This window comes from Corvus hawaiiensis, chromosome 3 (genome assembly GCF_020740725.1).
Source record: "Corvus hawaiiensis isolate bCorHaw1 chromosome 3, bCorHaw1.pri.cur, whole genome shotgun sequence".
Lineage (NCBI taxonomy): Eukaryota > Metazoa > Chordata > Aves > Passeriformes > Corvidae > Corvus > Corvus hawaiiensis.
Window position 1 is genome coordinate 108482655 of NC_063215.1, and position 15707 is coordinate 108498361.

At 50.3% G+C, this 15707-nt stretch overlaps 3 long non-coding RNA genes across 3 annotated transcripts; all 3 read left to right on the top strand.

Annotated features, from left to right (window-relative positions):
* Positions 1-3838: 3838 nt before the first annotated feature.
* LOC125322314 lies at positions 3839-6412 on the top strand. The gene is made up of 3 exons (XR_007201946.1): positions 3839-3870; positions 5263-5351; positions 6289-6412. It is a non-coding gene; the product is annotated as an uncharacterized LOC125322314 (long non-coding RNA).
* A 3349-nt stretch (positions 6413-9761) lies between these two features.
* On the top strand, positions 9762-12510 carry LOC125322580. Its single transcript, XR_007202104.1, has 3 exons — positions 9762-9905; positions 11604-11709; positions 12470-12510. It is a non-coding gene; the product is annotated as an uncharacterized LOC125322580 (long non-coding RNA).
* Positions 12511-12663: 153 nt separating this feature from the next.
* Positions 12664-15602, top strand: LOC125322475. Its single transcript, XR_007202017.1, has 3 exons — positions 12664-12705; positions 14204-14356; positions 15562-15602. It is a non-coding gene; the product is annotated as an uncharacterized LOC125322475 (long non-coding RNA).
* Positions 15603-15707: the final 105 nt, after the last annotated feature.

Genomic DNA, 15707 nt, shown 5'->3' on the forward strand with positions numbered 1-15707 from the left:
CATCGGGGCTCAAAGGCTGCTGGGGAACTGTACGAGGGAAGGGAAGCAGCAGCAGAAATGAGGGGCTTGAGAAAAGCAGGTTTGGACATCCTGCAGAATGGCTTTGTGGGGACTTGGCTGGAGATCAGCACTGGCTGTTAGGTGCTTTAGGGACAGGGAGAGAATAGGGATCCAAGGCCATTCCCATACGATCCAAAAGGCCAGTGGAGGCAGTGGCACCGCAGAACATCTTGGTGCCAAACATGTGGATGCCATCTGGGAATGTAGCCACATTTCCCGAGAAGTGAGCACAGGGATAGCGGTGGCAAATGTGGGACATGGTCTCTCCCTCACCACTTCCCTTTCCATTCCCTGTCCTAGACCAAGCTGCTCCATCAGTTTGACGTCTCTGCCAGGTCCCAGCTAAGAGCATGGCTAAATGTCTTCAGGCATGAATGGGGGCAAGGCTGGTTGCTTGATCTGAGTCTTCTGCTCTTTCCAGGCTTCCTTGATGCCTGTGCATTCCAGAGGTGGGGATATGAAGAAGGGGTCATTGGGACCACCTTTGATCCCCCCAATACGCAAGGCAGTGAGTCCCCCTGTGAGCAGTGCGGCAGCGTCTGTCCCAAGCTCTCCGCAGCTGGATTTCCAGGAGTCCCAGGAGATGAGGTAAGCCAAGGTGTCTGCTGCTCCAGTGTGCTGTTCCCCTCGCGCTTCCCGTCTCGTGAGGTTATTTTCCACAGTCATCTCTCCCTTGTATTTAGGCAAACCTCAGTGTATTCCCCATTTTGCCCATCTGTGGTGATCCAGCACAATGGCAAAGCCAACACCATATGCCCTAAGAGCAGAGGTGGTTGTGGGGATTAGGAGGCAGGGCTTAAGAGCACCTCAGAACAGGTCCTCTGCTGGACTTGGCTACTGATTCCCTCTGTGGTGTTTGTGCTGTCATTTGGGAACTGTATTGCATGGATCTGGATACTGCAGACCTTTGAATACTGTGATCCTTGACTGTCAACTTCTGCAGCCATGAGGATATGTCAGGGCAAATATTGGCTACTGAGGAGGTGTCTGCAAATTCAGGTGCTGCTCCTGTAAATGTCAGGCGTGACTTCTCTGTGCCTGGGCCTCCACCGTGAAACCAGAGCCCAGATAAAACTTGGGGTACAGATGTATCATCTGATCCATGTTTAGTATTTCGATCTGGGCTTAAGATCAAAGAGGGCAAGGTGCTAGAGAAGAGTTATAGGACTGTACCTGATGCAAAGATATTGGCTTGGATATATGTGTGAGAAAATGTAGCTGTCAAGCTTATCCTAGTGACAAGGATAAAGCAGGAGTCACAGAAGTATCATTCCAATTGAAAAGCGCCCGTAGGGCTTTTAAAGTGCAATCAGAATATCCTTACCTAGCAGCTGAGTTGGAAAAGGCCTTTTTGTCCTTGAAAGAGCAAGGAGGTGTACTGTCATTCTCAGGAGAGAGCAGTGCTATGACCCCATGTAGCCCGAGACTGTCACCAGTGTAAGGCATGAGCAGGCAAAGTCAAGCTTGGGCCGGAGAACAAAAGTAGCTGCCCTCCATACAGACTTGTGTCTCAGCTCAGCAGCTCTTGCTGCTTCACAGAGGCTGTAGGAGCCACTTGGCTCCAAAAGGAGAGAACTGGGCAGGTCTGATGCAAGCTGAAGAATGACTGCTGTGTTTCAGCTGGAGCTTGGCAAGCTCTGTGGGACTCCAGCACCTGAAAGCTTAAGGACAATTCCTCAGCTTTGCATCGTGTTGGGTTTATGTGTTGCATTTCCTCCTTCATCAGGGGGACCATGCTAAGAAGGTTTGTCTCCTTTGATGCTACACACATTCCATGCCCTTCTCTTTCTACACGCTCATATATTCTTTTGTCCTCCCTTTTCTCAAGGCCAAGATCCAGCAGCAGAAGCAAAGAGAAGAACTCTGAACATGCAAGTAGGTACAGGGCATGTCTGTCCTAAACTGACCATTGGAATGCTGACCCAGGGGTGGCATTGTGACAGTTTGGTTGAAAACCATCCTGGTTTAAATGTCTTCAAATTCCTTTCAATTCCTTGATGGGCTCTCCCAGAGCCTGGTCACTGGGAGTGTGCTCCGGTGGTGCAGTGAAAATTACTCCAGGAGCTGCACTGGTACCTTGGGGCTCGGGAAATGCGCCACAGGAAAAGAAAACATTCCTCTCCATCCTGCACATGCCTTTCATCTCCCTGCACCCTTTCTAAGGTCATAATTAGTAGAGAAAAAAAGACATTTAGCATGAAAGGAGAAATGTTCCAACTCCTTCCTCCTGCCTTTGAAGGAGGACACCTTCCCTTGGGGCAGTTTCTGTGCTGAACCCTTTGAGATCTGAAGGAGATTCATGGACATTGCCTGGTTTTGCACGGGGAGAAATAGGGAAACCTCCTTAGACAGAAAGGCCTTGTGAATGTTCCAGTTAAGGGGAAGGAGACTTCCAAATGGATGCAGCCTATGCAGGATCAGAGTTTGTCATCCTCTGACAGCACAAGCCTAAAGCCACCTATGGCAGGTTCACGATGGCAAATCTCTTCCCCGACTCTCTCTGCCTGTGTCAGTATTGCAGGCTGAGGCTGGGGGAGGAGATGCCTTCTGCCTTGTCCCCCCTCCCTGCCTTGCCTGATCCCTGACAAGAAGAGCTGTGCCAGACCAAATGCGGTGTCTGGTGCATGTGTGTCAGTCCCTGCTTTCAAGTTCAAAGCCTCAATGCCAGAGTTGTTGTTCCTTTGCCATCTCTGGGCATGGAATGATAGGAGAGATGAGATTTGAAGAAACAATTTTGCTGATGCAGAAAAACGATTTATCATTGGTGGAGGCCTGTACAGAATGATTAGTTCTCTGAGTTTCAAAAGCTCCGTTGGAGAGCATTTCAGATTAACCTGCACCATGCTGTTTCCATTAAGAAAATTTTGAATTGTCAGGATTAGCGAAGATCAGAAATGTTTTGAGGCAGGTCATGTTTATGTTGGGTTTGGGTGTCTCTGCAGGAAGGAAAGCAGGGAATAAACTCCTGGAGCAACAAAGCAGAGAAAGCTGGGACGTTTGCATGAACAATGTGTTCCCTACAGATATGGGCTGCTTGAATAGTGGGGACATCTCATGGGGATTGCAAATCTTCTGCAGCTTCTAACACGTGGTGCCATTGTTTGTGTCCCAGCACTGCCTTTGTTGTAAAGAGAAATAAAAACCACCAACAAAACCCAACCGAGAACTGAGGGGGAGTTACAGAAACAAAGGCCTTGAAAACTGGCTTTGGAAAGCAATTACTTCCTAGGTGGAATTGTCAAATTCTAGAGACCCCTGTGGGTTGCCAACTGTTTGGAAGGAAAGGGATCCCCAAGTAGTGGATGAGCCATGAGCAGCACAGAAGTAAAGTAGTGGAACCTCTCTCTCCTGTCCTGCCAGCTCCATACAGTTCAGAGCAATTATAGTGATGCTAGTTTCATGAAAAATAAAAACAAAGTGATCTTCTCAATATTTAAATAACCCCTCGAGTGCCTCACCCATTAGTTGTGGTGATTGTAAAGGTGGGAGTTCAACTAACTCACTTCTTCCCTTGTACCTGATCTACAGCTTCTTCTGAGTCTACAACAAACACCCAGAGGAAGAAGGGAAAAAATTCATGGTGTGTGATAGGACCTGGGATGCCTCTGTTCCCAAGGGAACTGGCTGAACTTTTTGGCTTGAAGACGGATGCGCGGAAGCCCGGCCTTGGCAGTGCAGGTCTCCGCTCGCAGCCTGCTCAGGGGGCCTTGGCCCAGGAGCCCCGGCAGGGGCAGCTGAGCAGCGCTGCCCCCGGGGTCACTGCCAGGGAGCACAAGGTGAAGGCTGAGCATGGCTCAGCCTCACAAAGAGGTAAGGCGGGAGCTGGGCCGCTCTCTGGCGGGAGGAAGGCTCTTGTGCCAGCCTAGAGAGCCTGGGCACATTGCCAGGGAACAGTTCTGCCCTGCATGTGCCCCCTGCACTGAGCTATGCTGCTCCCAGTGCCCCGTGGAGCTGTAGGGCTGCTCAGCTGTGGGGCCGGGAGAGGAGCAGGAGGGTGCGTGTGCAGCTGAGCCATTCCTGGAAAGCACAGGCCTCTGGGCTCCCTGCTGTCCCAGGGCAGCCCAGAGGCCAGGCTGTTCCTGTGCTGGCTCTGTGCAAGTGGGTCAGGGTGTCTCCCTGGTCTGCCTCAAGTGGCTGCTGGCAGGAGCATGTTTCCCTGTGCAGCTCTTTAGAAGTTTCCAGGTGGTCTGTCCCATTAAATACGTAGCTTCAGATGCTTTAGGTTTGCATTGCGGCCTCTGTTATATTTTGTGTCTCCACTTTGCACTTGGGACTGACTGCACTGGTCCCAAGGAGGTTACCCTGGAGTCAGAGGTTTCCCTGTCAACTTCTCAGATGCTCTTACCTTCCAAGGCCTTGCCTTCCAATCCAGAATAGCCCTCCTTCCTCAAAGCCCACATCTAACTCTTTTTTATTATTAAGCTGACCATTTTGCTGGGCAAAAAATCCTGATTTAAGACATTGGTTTTTTGCTACTTTGCTGCTGCGTGTTTTTATCCTCTGTGAAGCCATGTAAAGAGTGATTCATCCTCTGAGTTTTAACGGCTCTGTTGGAGAGTGTTTCAGAATGACCTACATTGTTCCACTTCCATTAGAAAATTCAGCCTTTAGTCAGACTGGCCTGAAAGTGGCCCAATCTCACACAGTTTAGAATGAAAATCCTTGGGGAAAGCAAATTATCCAGTTTCAAGAACACAATTCACGTTTGGCTAACACTCCTGCAATCCTAAGCTTTTCTTTTCATGTCCTCTAAAATATTGCCACAAAGAGAAGAAAATATTGATCTAAATGCTTACGGGTGTTAGAACCCGGGAGTTCTTTTAGGAACCGGGAAGAAGATGTTTACTAAAATCAGCACGAATTAGGGCAGATAAGAATCTCTGTCAAGAGCAAGCTCCGTCTCTGCCCTTCTCTATCAAACACAGCGGCTCTCCAGCATCCAGGGCTGAGGCCTCCATCATGCAGGAGGTTTCATTCTGCTGGCCAACAGAGCAATGCCATGTCTGCTGCCAGTGCACTGTGGCAGTAGCCCATCCATTGGGAGAGGTTCTAGGCATATGTAGCTTGCTGCTCTCAGACACAATCTCTGGGTCTTATCAGAGCTCTGCAATCTGGAAGCTGTCTTGCCTGTTGCCCAGCATGGCGCTGTTGGGGGCTTGAAGTATGCCAGAGATTTACAGGAACCTTTGCTTCCATTAACAGGCCTCCCAGTGAGCCAGGCCAAGGAGACGGATCACCCCACCAGTGCTGGCCTTACGAGTGCCGAAGCCCTGAAGGATGGCTTTGGAAAGGTGAGGGATAAGGACAGGGATGAGCAGACTTCCTTTCCAGTGACTGTTTAGTGCTAGGCCCAAAATGTCCCTGAAAATCATAATCTTCCACTCTTGGGGGATGGGGATTCTCTTGGGAATATATTTGACAGCTACAGAGCAACTGCTTGGCTATTTCCAGTGGTGGCAAGGTCACTGGTTTGGAGATGGTGCTAAGGTCATGCCATGTACAAAGGCCCTTGGAGAGAAGTTCTGAATGGCAGAGCAAGCTACACATCAGTGAATGTGGGCAAAGTGCATCCTGGGAAGCACAGAAGCAAGGATTCTAATGCTGAGTGTAAGCAAGGCTGCAAAATAAAATGGGAGAGTTTGATTTTTCCTGGTTACTTTTCTTGCTGTATCTCACAGCCCTCTCATTCTCAATTTTTCCACGCATTAACATCAATGTTTCTGCAACTTGTTTTCACGTGACTCCTCTTTTTGGCCTCACGGTCTCCGAGAGCAGCTGAGTCCTTCAGAAGCCAGAAGTGAGAAACAGCTGCAATTCCTGGCCATGAGTGTTAAGCAACAGCTACTTACCCCTCCTTGCTGCGTATTGCACATGGTTTTTATTCTCCTGCCATGGCCTGTAGGAAGGGAACTGCCTGCTCACTGGTCACGTGGGCTCTTCATGTGTCTTGGAGCACTCCTGTGATTTTCTTGCTTCAAGCAGGGCCTCTTGACATAGGCTGAGAAACAGTACCTTGGAGCAGTGGGAAGTTATGGCAATAAAGTGTTCCACCTCACTGTGTGTAATTGCCAAGGTGAGGACGGGAGGCATTCTTCAGAAACCATTGGAATGTACATGGAGCTGCATCAAGGACTGTGGAACTCTATGGACTCTGTGCTCCTGATGAGATGTTGTGTCTGGTTTGTGTGTCTCTGCTTACAGTCTGTGATGCATTCCCATTGCATGTAGGTCCGTGCTGCACTGGGCAAGTTGGCTCAAAGGAACTTAGAGCGGAAGCCAATGGAGCTTTTGGAGAAAGAGATCAAGACAGAGAGAGAAAAGGAAACGTCCTTGCAGCTGCCTCCACAGACAGTTGACCCCGGGGATGCAGCTGCAGCAAGTAAGTGGTTGCTACACCTGTGGTCCTTTCTGATCACTTGCTTGCCCTCTGCACAGTGTTGCCCTCAGACTGGGGGGCTGTTACATTTGCATCTGAGTGGGAGTTTGCATAGGATGTATTTCCGGTCCCCAAAGAAAAATGGAGAGGCATGAAGTGTCTTGCCCATGGCCTCACTGAGTCCGTAACAGAATATCAGCTTCCCACCTTCCCCTCTGAAGTCCTTCAGAGTGTAAAATTCTGTCTTGCAAAGTACACTGGGGCTTCAGACTCTCTCCTGGATAGCAGTCTCCAGGAAAAGCGGGTCCAAAAGAATGCTTTTCAACCAAGGTGCAACCTGGAAGAAACAAAATTCAACTCCTTCTAATGAAAACCCCAGAGACCCTTCTCCCACCACTCCCTGCTGAGGAGCTGGCGCTGTAGAGCTGTGCTGAAGCCCCGAGCCAGTGCTTCTGTTGTAGCCCCAGGAGCAAGCAGCGTTGCCGACTGAATCCCGGCTGAGGGGCTCTGACTGCAGTGCTGTGTGCGCTGCCCCAGGGCAGCAGCAGGGACCTCAGGAGGCAGCACTCAGCCCGAGGGCATCACGCAAGGTTATCTGCGCTTTCTTTTGGTAACTTCCCCAGCCAGCCTCTGAAACAGGAAAACAAAAGCAAAGCAATACTGGGGTTTCCTTGTTTCTTCGGGGAAGCATCACTGCAGTTTGGTTTTAAACCAGAAGAGGGTAGATTTCAATTAGATATTAGGAAGATTTATTTTATAATGAAAGGGATGAAACACTGGAAGAGTTTGCCCCGAGAAGCTGTTGTTGATCGATCCTTGAAGGTGTTCAAGGCCATGTTAGATGGGGCCCTGAGGAAGCTGCTCGTGCTGAAGATGTCCCTGCTCATGGGGGCTGGACTAGATGGTGGTTAAAGGTGCCTTCCCACATAAACTCTTCTAGGAGTCTGTGATCACTTTCCCATGGTACTGTGCCACTGTTATACTTGAAGTTCTTTGGGATAACAAAGAGATGTTACCCAGCTCCAGCAAGTTTTCTGGGCCTTTCCATTGTCACCCTCCACTTCCAAGCTCCTCTTTGGTCCCTGCAGGCTTTAGCCTACCGCCTGTCAATGGCACAGCTTCCAGTGTGCCGAGGAAACACCCTGGTAGTGCCTTGAAGAAGAAGGTCTTGAGGAAGCAGGACAACGTGCCCTTACTGCCCAAGAAGCCCATCATCCATGGAGACGGCAGCTTCCCACGCAACTCCTCAGGTAAGCCTGCTCCACAGCAGCTTTTTCCTGCACCGGTTTTCCTTGCACAAGGAGCACAAACCGCCTCCTGCCTCAGCCACCACAGCTGGGATCTTGGGTTCATAGCCTGTGCTGAGAATGAACAGCAAATCTACTCTTGAGTTACTCCAGCTCGGCAGAACTGGAGCAGTTGGTTCTTATTGATCCATTGGAAAGCTGAGCTGCATAAAGTAGTGGTAAAGACCTAAGCTCTGGCTTTTGCCCATCCTGATAGAGCAAACTACAGCACTGGTGCCAGGAGGCAGCTGTAACTGCAGGGATGAGCTCGGGGCAGTCTGGCAGGGTGTGCTCACTGTGCACCTACGAGTACCACCACGATCAATTGTCCACTCTCCATCTTGGCCCTCTGCCTGTGCTGCTGTCCGGCTCTGCAGCCAGCTTTCCTGCTCTCCCAGCAAGGGTTGTCTCTGCATGGCAGTCAGCCACTTGGTGCAGCCGTGCTGCTGCTCCCAGAAGTGCCCAATGGCTTCTCGCCGCTGCCATCCCACGGCCTGCAATGCCAAGAGGGAACAAGCAGCGCCTCCTGTGTCACCCCACCCAAATACAGCGGCCTGTGTAGCAGGTGACAGCCAGGAGGGGCTGCCTGGTGCTCCCAGGCTGTTTGCTGCCTGCAGTGAATACACAGCACATAGTCCCTAGTGGCTCTTGCCTCTCATGTGAGGGCAGCCTGCCTGTGCTATGATCCTGAGTAGGGTGAGAGAAGAAGAAGGGAGCTAGGAATGATACTTTGAGTGCTCTTTTCTAGTCATGCTACTTCCATGCTCACAATTGACCAGAACTAGCCTGACGTGGCTCCCCATTCCTACTGAATATAGATGTGTACATCCACATCCTTCTGCAGTGACACCACTGATGGCAGTGACAGGGGTACATCAGTGACAGCCAGATTAGCTCCCATCTGAATATTTTTGATGTTACGCTTCCTCCATACTGTGTGAGAACATGCAGGGTAGCACAAAACTTCTACAGAGTCTAGAGCAGTTCATCTAGATTCTGTGCAATGTTTAAACTCCATCATTTGAGACAGCTCAGATGTTTCCTTGTACACATTAGAAAACGACCTGTTGAGTGCATGACATGAAATTGATGATCAACAGTCCTTTGGATGACAAGTGGGTTTCTTAAGAAATGCATTTATCATCTGAATTTTCTCATACCTTGTAAACTGACTATCAAGAGATTGTGTCTGCCAACAATTTGCATCTGTATTTACGTATTCTTATCATCAATTTGCATTTGGAAGGCTTTTTTATCAACCATCTGGGCTAGAGATTCCATTTTTCCACAAGAGAAAGCTTAGGCTTGCACAGTGTGCACACAAGTCCATTTGATGACAAACACATTTCACCTCAGCATCTTTGAAATACAGCCAGTGTGTACTTTACTGAAATAGTAAAGATTCATGATGCTTAGAAAGAACAAAATCCATGAACTACTCCCTTCCCAAGAGCAGGCTGAAATGTAAGTGCACTCAGCTGCCCTCTGTCTAGAATATTTGAAGCCAATGGGAACAGAGGCGCTGTGAGGTGTGAAGGGTCAGGTATTGCTGTTCCCTGGTAGCTGCTCTGAGGGGATTCAGCCGGGCCCAGCAGGACTCGCTTGTTCAGGCTCGGCTTGGTGCTGTCACGAGGCAGCTGCAGGTCTTTCCTCAGGGAGTTGCAGAGTGCCTCTGTCCTCAGGGCTCGGGGAAATCAGGGCGCTGAGACAGGAGAGGCAGCTGAGGGGTCCCTCGTGGGGAGCAAGTCCTGCTGGTGGGCACTGTCTCACAGGGAGTGGGAGCTCTGCGGCCTCAGGAACGTGCCGCTGGCTGTGGTACCTGTGGCACTTGGGAGCTGGCGCTGTGTGGGCAATTGTCAGGTTGAGCCAAGGAGCTGTGCCCAGCTGGGGGGGCTGGGAGAAAGCAAGGAGCCAGAGAGCAGGGAATTCTCTGAGCCAGTGCCAGTTTGTACCTCATGGAAGCCTGGCTGGGAGATGGGGCTGCAGGCCGCTCCATGGCGGGGTGCCTTGCCCGGGGCTGCAGCGCTCATGGCTGACCCTCTCCTTACAGTGACCCCGCAGACGGCCACTGGTGCCGAGCGCCGAGAGGAGCCGCTCCGTGGGAAGGGGCAGAAGGACGGAGCCTCTTTGGAGCCACAGCAGTCCTTGCTCGAGGCACTCTCCTTGCTCAGCAGCGATGACTGGTAAGAAAGGCCCCGTTCACTCTGTCTCCCTCTTAGCGTTAAGGTAGGTTAGGAGAGCATCTTGCTAGTGCCTCTGAGCCCCAACAGCCCAGAGGGCCGAGGGGCACCAGTGAAACCACTCCAGAGCAGAGAGAGGATAAAGATTTGAGAGCAGCCTTTTCTTGGCCTTGGTCTGCAGCAGTGCTCCAGCTGCAGCAGGTCCGTGCTGTTTCCTTGCTTTGCCTGCTGCTCTGTGGAGCTGCAAAGGAAATCTTGAGGGAAGAGAGAAAGCTGTGGGACAAGATGATTTGCTGGCTGAAGCCAGAAGCAGGATGGCAGCAGTTTGGAGTGTAGAGATTTGGGTGCCTCGGGGCCCAGTGGGACTGAGTAAGATTTGTCTCCGGCCCCACTGCTGGCAGCAGATGCAGGAGTCAGGGTCTGCCTGTGACCTTCCGCATGTGAGTCCCAGGAGCAGCTACAGGGAGTTCTTCTTTCTGAGAAATGCACTGAGTTGTGCTATAGAGTCACTCAGCCTGTCATTAGTCCTGAGGGGCTCATGGCAGAAGAGAAGGAAAAAGAAATAAAATCCTCTAGGAATCTTGCACTTTTGCAATTCAACTGTTTCCTTCTCACTGCTTCATATGGGCCTGAGATGTTTTGTCAATACTCACAATGTGTCCCAAACTTAGACACAGACAGAAGGAGGCCTGTAGAGGCCCAGAGGTGATAACCCCACAAATATTAGGTGATATTGGTTGTCTTTTTGATGTCTGGGTTATCATCTACTCACTGCTGGATGCTTCATTCACACTGGGATAAGGACTCCATTCACCCTGGGATAAGCATGAAAAATCTGCAGCGATGCATCTCCTTGTGCAGTCGCCTTTGCTCTGCCCTTTCTCTTCGGCTTTCTCTTCCCCATTTCTGTTTGGTGCCCTGTGAGGTGCAGAGAGCTTCTGCAGCTGTGGGGGGGTCCGGGTGACACTCAGGGATGCCCGTGGCATCAGCCGCCAGCCCTGCGCTGCAGCCCCGATGCATCACGCGCCTTCCTGTAGCTCAGGTCCTGCACAAAGCAAGTGCTGAGAGAGGGAGATGTTTGCACCTTGTAAATAACATGTTGCTGTTGTTTTAGGTAGGGGCTTTTGGGAAAAGCCAGACTTTCAGCTGTTCTTGCCCTGGTGTGGAATCTTCTGGGGCATCCTGCTGCTTTCCTGGGGAATGTGTGAGGTGGAGTGGAGTGGGTGACAGACAGGCCTAGATTGCAGAGTGGAAACTCAGCTACAGAGTGCCAGTGCAGACTCTCACTGCTGAACTGCCTGCTGGGGCTGGCAAAGAAGGAAAATGCCCCAGACACAGCCCAATGGGACTGTGTCTCAGGGACAGGTACAGGGAGGTGACAAGAAACAGCAGCATGGCACGGTCTCACAGCCTCCAGGAAGCACTGACATTGGGACTTCATGTGCCAGAGACTTCAGAAAGGCTGTCTTGTTAAACAGCCACAAATGAAGAAGACTCTGAAAGCCCTCTATTTGCCTCTTGGATTTGTGTATGCTTTGGACAGCCACAGCAACCTGTGGCAGCGAGTTCCACGATCTCATCAAGTACTGCTTGAAAAGCACCTCCCTTTGTTTGACTGAGCCGCCAGCCTGGTAAATTCAGAGGGTGCTGCCTAGTTCTTGGGTGGAGAGAAAGTCACTCTTTTTGGTACTTGCCTTTCAGGGAGCTGAAGGAGAAGGGACTCTTCAGCATCAAACACCTGGCTGAGTCCCACTCAGAAGTCCTTCTTTGTAGACTTCGTGAGGTTTGCTTGGCACTTACCAACGAGGTAAGAACATTGTTCTGAATCGTCCTCTGTGCTTCATACACGGTGTGTAGAGTAGATATGTGCTTGTTCATCTCCCTGTGTGCTCAGGGACTGCCTTCATTTCTGTTTCTAGACCCTATCTTTCTCATGTCTGTCAGCTCTCTATAGGATCTGTGAGCACATGTAGCTCTATTTACTGGTAGGTCGGGCATCTGACACGCTCCTCTTGGAGCGAGCTGCCATTACAATGCAACGTGCAAATGCAGAAGCGGAGACACTAATTATGTTATTTGCTGCAGTCCAAATCTCTGCCCAAGCTGTAATTCAACACTGCCAATTAGTCTGTAGACTTGAGCCTGTGTTTTCTGTTTCCTGGCTGAGGGCTTCAACTGCTGCTGTTGCTTTTTCAAACAGGAGCAAATGACTCTTTTGTCTTTATGACTTGTGCCTTTATGGCTTGAGAGCAGCCCTTGCTTTAATTTGTTTCTTTGTTTTTTGAATAAAAGGGCCTAAAACCAAAGCAGTGGACATTCCAGAAGAGTTAAGTAGAACACTTTAAGTTAAAGAATATGTTTTAGGCCTGCAGGAAGCAGGCCTGAGGCCTAGCACAAGTAGGTGCCAGAGTTAAGTGCCTTTCTGTGCTTGTGCTCTTCTGCTCTGCCTGTGCTTTTGTGTTCCCCTGGACACAGCGGGAAGTGTTGTCATTTCCTGGGACTTTTGTCTAAGGCAACTGGTTTTCTTTTCAAGGTGATTCTTATGTTTCCCCTCATGACTTCCCCAGGTGACCAACCTTCGCTCAAAGGTGTCTTACTCTGCAATCGTCACTCTTGGAGAGCTCTTTGTGACCTTGCAGAAGGACATGGACTCGGAGGTGGATGAGGTTGCTCGGGTCCTTCTCCAGATGGTGTGGAACTCCCCAGAGTTTGTCCAGAAAGCAGCCAGTCACACCCTGGGAGTCATGGTGGAGCATGTGACTCCTGCACGAGCAATGACTGCTCTCATGGACAGTGGAGTCCAGTAGGTTCTTCTTCTCTTAGTGATATTCTTCACCTTCTATTGTGTGGGGGGGAGAAGGGCTGAGAGAGAGAATGGGAATGGTGGGAGGGAAGGGTCCTGTATCCTGCATCTTCTGTGATCTCAGTGACTTGATTCTCCAATCAACCTCACTTCTTTCCTCTTGTCACCTATTTCTGCCCTCATGCAGCCTTTTAGTTGACAGAATCACAGAGCTGTAGAATATGCTGAGTTGGAAGGGGCCCATCAGGATCATTGAGTCCAGCTCCTGGCCTTGCACAGAACAAACACGCCAAGGGTCACACCATGTGCCTGAGAGCGTTGTCCAAAGGCTTCCTGAACTCTCTCAGGCTTGGTGCTGTGACCAGTGCCCTGGGGAGCCTGTTCCAGTGCCCAGCCACCGTCTGGGTGAAAAACTTTTTCCTGATATCCAACCTCAACCTCCCCTGACTCAGCTTGCTGCTGCTTCCTGGAGTTCTCCCAGTCTGTCCGAGTTGCCTAGATGTGGTGAATGGTGGGCAAGTGAAAGTGCCTGCAAAGGCTAAGGATAGAGCCCTGTGGTTTTGTGGGAAGAGGGACAATTGCAACTGCAGCTGTGAGCGCTCTTTGATATTTCACAGCCCTAACCACAGAGGCCTTGGGAAAAACCATGCATCCTCATTATGCCATTCACTTGAGAAGTAAGGAGGGTTCTTGCTGGGGCATGGAGCACATGGGGGAGAACGTGCTGGGTGTGGCACAGCCTGCACAGCAGGTGCAGCTCCTGCCAAGAGGCGTCTTGTAGGACTGTCCTGGCCTTAGAGCCCCACTTGCTATTCAAACTGATGTCTCATGTTAGCCTTGAGATGATGAATCACTGTACAGGCACCTTCACAGGCCGACTGCCATGGGACAGCTGAAGCAGGTGCTGCCTTAAGTGTTGGTGCTGGGCCTGATAGTGCCCAAGAGACACTGTCTAGAACAGGACAAGCTGGCTAAACTGACTGCCACCCTTTCCTCAGCTTTGGAAAAGGGGGAAACGTTCAGATGTATCTCCTGCCAAGCCTCACAGAAGAAACTGGCTGCATTGCTGGATATTCTTCGACTTCATGTCCCACAGCATGTTTTCCCTGCATTTGTTTCTTTCCCAAGGTCTGCAGATTTGGGGGTAAATGGGTGGAAATATCCTCAATCCTGCTGCGGCTCTCTGTGTAGTGGCTGGCCCCTGATGGGTCAGCCTGGGTTGTCTTTAATTTCCCCCTTTCTCAGAGTGAATTTGGGGAAAGACATTGAGTATCAGATAGTGCAAGGAGACTGAATTCCTCGCTCTTGCTTGCAGGCAGTCCTTCTGTACAGTGCTAACTTTGTGTTTCTCTGCGGACAGAACCTTCTACATGTGTCCCAAGTGTCAGGGAGAACCCAGGCCTCCTTCCCCCAGCAATGACAGGGAGCATGCTCTGGCCAAGGCCTGCGCTGTGTCCCCCTGCTCCCTGTGCCCCAGTGTCCGCTCTCTTCTTCCCAGGAGCCGCCACGTCCAGGTGCGGAAGTGCGCGGCCCAACTCCTCCTGTCCTTGATGGAGAAAACTGGAGTCACGAAGCTCGCAGGAACGCCCAGGGCTGAGAGGCTGGCGCACGCGGCAGGGACGCTTGCTCAGGACTGTCACGAGGACACAAGGTAATGATCTTCATTTCACCTCCTAAAACAGGAAAACTGTTGGGTGTCTGGCTGTAAAGGGCAAAACCACAAAAGAGTGGAAGCTAAAGGAAATATCAAGTTCCCTCACTGTGTGGATGAGGTTCACAGAGTCACGGAATACGCTGAGTTGGAAGGGACCCATCAGGGTCATCGAGTCCAGCTCCTGCCTGTGTGCAGGGCCCCCCAAGAGTCACTCCATGTGCCCGAGAGCATTGTCCAAAGGCTTCTTGAGCTCTGTCAGGCTTGGTGCTGTGACCACTGCCCTGGCTTGTCTGGGGAAATGACTGTGCTGGGGAACGTGAGGTTGTCCCGCAAGAGGGAGCATTGCCAACTTCCTGGGACTTGAATGATTCCTTCCTGAGATCAAAAGAGCCATCAGATGAGCCAGTCAAACAGTTTTGCTTGGCCTTTAGGTGCACAAGACAAAGCCAAAATGTTGGCTAATGTTCATCACTGAAGGATCCCATACATCTATTTCTCATTAACTTAAGACTTTCCTAGAAATATTCCAGGGGTCTTTAGCCAATGTATTCAGTCTTTCTAAACCTCTTCTGCAGATTTCTATAATGCTCTTATCTGTGGCTGAATGACCTCCAAATTGCTTCCTGAAGAAAACTGTGGTTTCCTAGTGGCAAAATCAACCCAGACCACCCAAATCCCCTCACTTTGAGGATTCAATTCCCATTAATAGCTGCCAAGAACGCATGAGCAACTAGCTGTCCCTGTGCATACATATGGTATAGAATAATCAAAAGCAAGCATGAGGCATTTGGTCCTGGCTTCCCTGCCAGTTAAAGAAAGGCAAATTACTGTGCAATGGCAGCAAGACACTGCTAATAAGCTCTGACTCAAAGCAGAGGTGTTTTGCTTGTTCCCTGGGATCCTTCGATGCCACAGAAGCGCACCCACAGTTTCAGAGTGAGATTGTATTTTTCTGTTGCCCCACGTTCTCCTCTTGCCTCTTGTGTTCAGCTGACAGCACTGTGCAGTGCCAAGTGGAGGTAAATCTCTCTCTTTGCTGAGTAGGTAATGCCTTCTCATGCAGGTATGGCAGCTGCTGAGGTTAAGGTATCAGCTTATTCTGTTAACACGCCTCCTTTGTTTGTTCACCTTCTATTCTTTCTTTCTTTCTTTCTTTCTTTCTTTCTTTCTTTCTTTCTTTCTTTCTTTCTTTCTTGTTTTAGGCATTATGGACAGGAGATGGTGAAAATGATGCTGAATCACCAAAAATTTAAAAGGCTTTTGGAACAATCTCTTTCCACCCGTGACCTGGAAGATATTCTGACAAGAATGAAGAAGAAAGTAAGTGCTTGGTAGGAGAAATGTCTCC